This window comes from Podarcis raffonei, chromosome 13 (genome assembly GCF_027172205.1).
Source record: "Podarcis raffonei isolate rPodRaf1 chromosome 13, rPodRaf1.pri, whole genome shotgun sequence".
NCBI lineage: Eukaryota > Metazoa > Chordata > Lepidosauria > Squamata > Lacertidae > Podarcis > Podarcis raffonei.
Window position 1 is genome coordinate 48,828,393 of NC_070614.1, and position 7,969 is coordinate 48,836,361.

At 43.3% G+C, this 7,969-nt stretch overlaps 1 long non-coding RNA gene across 1 annotated transcript; it reads right to left on the reverse strand.

Moving 5' to 3' along the window:
- Window positions 1–278: 278 nt before the first annotated feature.
- LOC128400594 (uncharacterized) lies at window positions 279–6,361 on the reverse strand. Its single transcript, XR_008327345.1, has 2 exons — window positions 6,311–6,361; window positions 279–724 (listed from the first exon to the last, which is right to left on the reverse strand). It is a non-coding gene; the product is annotated as an uncharacterized LOC128400594 (long non-coding RNA).
- Window positions 6,362–7,969: the final 1,608 nt, after the last annotated feature.

A 7,969-nucleotide genomic window follows, 5' to 3' on the forward strand; every position in this document is an offset into this window, starting at 1 on the left:
TCACCTTTCTTTTTATAGGCCAAGCTCTGCTGGGGGGGGGACACAAAAATCTGTGCTCGGGGAGAGTCTAAACCCTGGTGAGGAAGGATAGGCTAAGAGACAGTGACTAGCCAAAAGACACCCCCCCCCAGTGAACTTCATGGTTATGTGCTAAACACACTTTGCTTCTACAATAATCAAACTTCAACACGATTTTGCAGGGAGATTAATCCATTCCCCACTTCTTTCCAGAGCCCACCCACCACCTCAATCAAGTGATCACATCAAGAGATATCTGCGAGTTTGCTCACTTTTATTTAGCCTTAGGCCAAACATGGATACATGGAAATTATTGAATCTGGAATAGGCTGGGGAGGGAAAATTGGGATAGGTTGAGAAAGGGGTTTGCATCACTTTTCACCCTGGGATTTTTCCTCAGGCCTCTGGGTGGGCTCCACGGTGCCTGCTGTGCGGGTAAACATACAGGAGTATGAAGTGCCGTTGTTCCAGTCAGAGTAGGGGACTACCACCTGGCTGAAGGCCAAGAGGGAATCCTTGATGCTGCCCTTCAAGACTCGGGGATTCACATGGTGACCTTCAAGGAGGGCATTCTTCACCCACTGGACAGAAACTTCACTTGCATTGAGCCCTATGACCATGCCGGTGAGGATTGTCTGCGCTCGATGAAGGCTGCTTTCTTTATGGTTGGCGTGATAGAGGTTTTCATGGAGACCTTTCCCTTTGTCTTTTTAAGTTTTGGGATGGGGAAAGTATGAGAGAAAGGGAGAGGCAACAGCTATTAAGTTTAGACATAATTGATGAACAACATTCATGACACCATTTAGTGCTGATTATTTTCTGCTGAATTCTCTGGCAAACATTTTTAATCTGTAGACAGAGGGTGTAAATCCTTAATGAAAGCTTTAAAGGAGCAAAGGGGATTTAACTGAAGTTCTTGTGTGTGTGGACCTGAGTAGGAAGATCTGTGGCACATACATGGGGCTTCCTTGAGCTGGATGAGGACACGGTGGGATAGTGGAGATTCCAGGAATATTTACACAGCTCCTTCCCCCAACATATATAAAGAAAGCGCCCAGCACAAAAAGCACCCCAGCCTTCCCAGAGAAGGTATCGGTGTATAGGCTGGATTTGAAAACCAAGGATAGATAAAAACTTCACATATCCAATGATACCATCTGTGCACAGTTGCTCCTGGAGCAGCTAACTAGGTACGGAGCTCCTTAAATGTGTGGACTTGGCCACCAGGACAAGGATATAAAAATCTGCCTCCAATAGAAGGGCACCATCTGTTCATCTAGGTCACCCTATGCTGGGTAAACATTATCAACAGGCAGATGAAAGTTAGAAGGATCCTTGGCTGGGAGTTGGAATGGTTTTTAATGGGGGTGGAAATTATTGTGGGAGACACCTTGGCCCCTGCAGGGTACACATTCTTTCCTTTCCTTCTTCCATTGTTACCTTCTGATAAAAACATGCATTTAATATTGTTCAACAACAGTGAAAATCTTTCTGCAGAGACAAGAGGAGAATTACAGTTCAGACCTCCACCGGACTGATTGCAGTTTCAAGTTGTGTCTCTAGTCAATACTAGCACCAATATCATGGCAACTGGTGGGGAAAGTCTTATCTCAACAGGCCATAATGGAAAGCAGAAATAAATTTCTGAATTAAGGAGGAAGCAGTCTTGAAATGGTCAGTCCCTGAGAGGATGTTAAGCAATCTGGAAACAATCATCCCGCTCCCAAACCATGCTTTTCAAAGGAAAACTAAGTCCCAACTGTGTTGAGAGTTTTTACCTTCAGGTTCATTGACATTTGTTTGGGACTCAGGGAGGGATAGTCGACAGACGAATGTCAGAACCAATTGAGCTTCCAAACTTCTTGTGTTCACCTGCGGAATGGATATTACTTCAGTGCTGATTCCAATGCTTGTACTTATGATGTCGGAGGTGTCACCTGATTGGCCAACTGCCTGCCACGTAATCATCATGCCTTCGGGGACAGAGCCAGAGGCAGTGCACACGAATATTACATCTAAGGGAACAAAATAGGCAGACAGACAGATGAAATTCCTGGTTTTTTAATGACTTTATATTACTGTTCTTATGGTTCTTCTGATATTGCTTTACAGTTTTTATGTTGCTTAGTGCACTGTTTAAGATTTAAGCAGCTTAGAAATGATTTAAAAATCAGCAAATGAATAAAAGCCATAGGTTAAAACCTCTGCTTTTCATCTCACTCCTTCCAGTCTTGCTTTTGTCTGTTCTTCTCTACACCCCTGTCATTTTCCTTCTCTCTGACCCTCTTTCCCATGCATATTCTCTTTTCGTGGAATCATAGAATTCTAGAATTGGAAGGGACCCCAATGTTCATCTAGTCCAACCCCCTGTAATGCTTACTTACTTAAGTCATCAAAACCTTTCTAGGAATTACAAATATAGGGCATCCTAAAACAATATATATACAAATAAGCAGGCATGTAAAATATATAATGATGAGGAATTTCATTGGGATTTCTTCCCGCTAAATAGTGCCATTTAGCACTCCAAGAGATACTATTCACAAAACCTCAGCCCCAGCCCCCCCCATGCAGTTAATTCCAGGTTAATCGGATATTTTCATTGTGCCCAAAAAGGGGGAGTAGCATGCGTTTGCATAGCAGGTTGTAAAATGGACAGTAGAAAAGGATATGTTCTACAGTGTCCGGCACATTCAAAGAACATCCACAATGTCTATCATTTCTGGGGATGTTTAAAAATCTGCCCTTGACAAAAGCTGAAGTAAAAACATTCAGTTGAGCTAAGATAAAGGTCCTGCTTTGGACAGGAATTATTATTTTTGAGATATGTGTCCCTGTTATCTTGGGGGAGCAAATTTTATTTACAGCTGACTTGGTGTTGTTTCCCCCCAATGTACCTTAATGTGTTTTGACTATTGCAATAAATATATTGCTCACTCGAATTATATAAGGGTTTCAAGATCTGAGTTGAATACCAATAGATCTGATTTTCCTATGTAAGAGTTGGAACTTCTGGATTTATTAGAGTCCGTAAGTAGGTCAGAGAGTAGACTCAAAGGTTGGCAACAGAATGGAAATGCAACCAGTATTTTATAGTGCTAGCCCATACCCAATATTCCATCGTGTGTATACCTCGTTCTGCACACATTGTCTCATACATGATTGAACTTGGGAGCCCCAGGAGACGTCTCAAGACGGATGTGAGGGTGATCCGACTGAGACATCTGTCACCCCATTGATCGCCAGGGCTGATCTGGCTGACCTGGCTGGCTAGGCAGGTGTCCCCCTGTTTCATGTGCGTCCCTCTCTAAGCTGCATGCTTGGTGGAAGAAGACGAGCTTCCCAGGTAGGAGGAGTGTACCGTTCTTGGGTCAAGGCTTGATGATAGCTGTGCTCCCTGTATAGATAGAACCTCCCTGATAGAACCTCCCCCTATAATGCAGGAATCTCAGCTAAATAATTTCAGCTACATACTTCGTGAGAGCCCTGCCTTCTTTGCCCCTATCAGAAGAATGTCTCTGCTGTCCCCTAAACCTACAAAGGTCTCAGCACACAGAAACAGGCACTTACAAATGTTAATAAAAGGGTATTTGTTTTGGAACCATGGGATCTGTCCCTTTGGAATGACTATCCCGTTTACTGCTGGGAAATTAGCAGAAAAGTTGGAGCAAGAGAATCCAAGGGTTGTTATTGCTCTGTTTCTAAGGGTGGTTCCAGATGCCCAGATTTCAGGTACATGCCTGAGAAGGCTGCAAAGAGGAAGGAAAGAGAATCAAACTCACCTGGAGCAGCCTGGGAAGAAGTCAGTGGCAGGCTGGCCCCGCAAAGGAGTCCCACAAATGGTAAGAAGATCTTGGCCCTCATTTTAGGATTCAGTGTGAATGGCATGTTGGCCACCAGTCCTGTTTATATAGCATCCTGGGAGACTTTGGTGAGATATGTTTCCCATCAGTAGCTCCACCCAGACATTCCAAGAAGAGGCTATTCTGTGAGGTTCTCAGAAGGTCCTTCCAGAAACTTGAGTGTAATTAGGATTTGTGGGAATTCCTACTAGCTATGAGGAAGTTCACCTATTGTTATTATTTAATTTGTATATCACCCTTCATTAGCAGATCACAGGCAGTTCAGAACTTAAATGTACAACATGAGAAAACAAAATATATATGTCTTTTTCTCTTATCTTCTTTAGAGGACAAGATGCAGAATTAGCAAAATGGAGAAGGAACATTGTGACCTTAATTCTCGGCTGCCTTGTGATGAGGGAGCACTGATTGGCTAATGTGTGTCTGAGCCCCTTATTCTTGCACAACATCCCTACACAGTATGTGGAACTGGCACTTTTAACAGTGCTACGTAAGGTACGTTCTGCACTTGCAATAAATTGGATCTCTCTGCAGCCGGCCCCACCACTTTCTTGTTTAACTCTGGGATTTCTCCTCAGGCCTCTGGGTGAGCTTCATGGTGTCATTGATTCAGTCAGAGTAGGAAACTATCACCTGGCTGAAGGCCAAGAGGGAAACCTTGCTGCTGTCCTTCAATACTTGGGTGTTCACATGCTGACCCTCCATGAGGGAACTCGACAGAGGGCCTTCTCAGTAGTGGCGCCCACCCTGTGGAAGGCCCTCCCATCAGATGTCAAGGAAATAAACAACTATCTGACTTTTAGAAGACATTTGAAGGCATCCCTGTTTAGGGAGGTTTTTGATGTTTGAGGTTTTATTGTACTTTTAATTCTGTTGGGAGCTGCCCAAAATGGCTGGGGAAGCCCAGCCTGATGGGTGGGGTATAAATTATTCTTATTCTTATTCTTATTAATCCACTGAACAGAAACGTCGCTTGTATTGAGCCCTGTGACAAGCCGGTGAGCATTGCCTGTGCTTGTTGAAGGCTGGTTTCTTCGCAGTGCAATAGAAATTGGCATGGGGACCATTCGCCTTGTCTTTTTAAGTTTCCGGTGGGGGTTAGTATGAGACAAAAGGAGAGGCAACAGTTATTAAGAGTTAGACATACCTGATGGACAGGCAGCATTTAGGAAATGGTAGTTTTGGAAGGAAGGACAAGCAGGAGCATCTAGAAAGGACAATGATGACATTCTGATGAACACAGGAATTCTTGACATGGCTATTCTGAAGGGTTTGCCTACCTTCTTTATTTTTCATACATGCTTCACAGCAGCAGCACATTGTCTTTTTGCACTCCTGAAGTGTGTTATTTTTAAATATAAAGCAGCTTAGAAATGATTTTATAATCATTGAATGAAGAAATGCCTTGGATTAAAACTTCTCCTTTCCATCTCAGTCCTTCACTTCTTGCTTTTGTCTGCCATCCGTTCGTCTCTACAGCCCTGTGATTCTCCTTCTCTCTGACCCTCTTTCCCATGCATATTTTCTTTTCCTTGAATCGTGGAATTATTGAGTTGGAAGGGTCCAAAGGGTCGGAAGGGTCCAAAGGGTAGGAAGATCTGTGGCACATACATGGGGCTTCCTTGAGCTGGATGAGGACACGGTGGGATAGTGGAGATTCCAGGAATATTTACACAGCTCCTTTCCCCAACATATATAAAGAAAGCGCCCAGCACAAAAAGCATCCCAGCCTTCCCAGAGAAGGTATTGGTGTATAGGCTGGGTTTGAAAACCAAGGATAGACAAAAACTTCCCATATCCAATGATACCATCTGTGTACAGTTGCTCCTGGAGCAGCTAACTAGGTACGGAGCTCCTTAAATGTGTGGACTTGGCCACCAGGGCAAGGATATAAAAATCTGCCTCCAATAGAAGGGCACCATCTGTTCATCTAGGTCACCCTATGCTGGGTAAACATCAACAGGCAGATGAAGGTTACAAGGATCCTTGGCTGGAGGTGGGAATGGTTTTTAATGGGGGTGGAAATTATTGTGGGAGGCACCTTGGCCCCTGCAGGGTACACATTCTTTCCTTTCCTTCTCCCATTGTTACTTTCTTATAAAAACTTGCATTTAGTATTGTTCAAGAACGGTGAAAACCTTTCTGCAGAGATAAGAGGAGAATTACTGTTCAGACCTCCACCGGACTGATTGCAGTTTCAAGTTGTGTCTTTAGTCAATACTAGCACCAATATCATGGCAACTGGTGGGGAAAGTCTTATCTCAACAGGCCATAATGGAAAGCAGAAATAAATTTCTGAATTAAGGAGGAAGCAGTCTTGAAATGGTCAGTCCCTGAGAGGATGTTAAGCAATCTGGAAACAATCATCCCCGTCCCAAACCATGATTTTCAAAGGAAAACTAAGTCCCAACTGTGTCGAGAGTTTTTACCTTCAGGTTCATTGACTTTTGTTTCGGACTCAGGGAGGGATAATCGACAGAAGGTCTGGTTCACTGCCCAAATGACTTGTAGTGCAACTCTGATTGATGATGTGCTACCAATGCAATGCTTGCACTTATGATGCCAGAGGTGTTACCTGATTGGCCACCTGCCTGCCACGTAATCATCATGCCTTCGGGGACAGAGCCAGAGGCAGTGCACACGAATATTACACCTAAGGGAACAAAATAGACAGACAGACAGACAGATGAAATTCCTTTTTTTTTAATTACTGTTTTTATGGTTTTTCTGATATTGCTTTACAGTTTTTATGTTGCTTAGTGCACTGTTTAAGATTTAAGCTGCTTAGAAATGTTTTAAAAATCAGCAAATGAATAAATGCCATAGGTTAAAACCTCTGCTTTTCATCTCACTCCTTCCAGTCTTGCTTTTGTCTGTTCTTCTCTACACCCCTGTCATTTTCCTTCTCTCTGACCCTCTTTCCCATGCATATTTCTCTTTTCGTGGAATCATAGAATTCCAGAATTGGAAGGGACCCCAATGCTCATCTAGTCCAACCCCCTGTAATGCTTACTTACTTCCTTCATCAAAACTTTTCTAGGCATTACAAATATAGGGCATCCTAAAACATTTAAAATATATACAAATAAACAGCCATGTAGAATATATAATGATGAGGAATTTCATTGGGATTTCTTCCCGCTAAATAGTGCCATTTAGCACTCCAAGAGATACTATTAACAAAACCTCAGCCCCCCCCCCCATGCAGTTAATTCCAGGTTAATTGGATATTTTCATTGTGCCCAAAAAGGGGGGGTAGCATGCATTTGCGTAGCAGGTTGTAAAACCTACAGTGTCCGGCACATTCAAAGAACATCCACAATGTCTATCATTTCTGGGGATGTTTAAAAATCTGCCCTTGACAAAAGCTGAAGTAAAAACATTCAGTTGAGCTAAGATAAAGGTCCTGCTTTGGATAGAAATTATTATTTTTGAGGTATGTGACCCTGTTATCTCGGGAGAGCAAATTATATTTACACCTGGCTTGATGTTGTTTCCCCCCCAATGTACCTTGATCTGTTTTGACTATTGCAATAAATATATTGCTCACTCGAATTATACAAGGGTTTCAAGATCTGATTTGAATACCAATAGATCTGATTTTCCTATGTAAGAGTTGGAACTTCTGGATTTATCAGAGTCCGTACGTAGGTCAGAGAGTAGACTCAAAGGTTGGCAACAAAATGGAAATGCAACCAGTATTTTATACTGCTAGCCCACACCCAATATTCCACTGTGTTTATACCTAGTTCTGCACACCTTGTCTCATACATGATTGAAATTGGGAGCCCCAGGAGACGTCTCAAGACGGATGTGAGGGTGATCCGACTGAGACATCTGTCACCCCATTGATCGCCAGGGCTGATCTGGCTGACCTGGCTGGCTAGGCAGGTGTCCCCCTGTTTCATGTGCGTCCCTCTCTAAGCTGCATGCTTGGTGGAAGAAGACGAGCTTCCCAGGTAGGAGGAGTGTACCGTTCTTGGGTCAAGGCTTGATGATAGCTGTGCTCCCTGTATAGATAGAACCTCCCTGATAGAACCTCCCCCTATAATGCAGGAATCTCAGCTAAATAATTTCAGCTACATACT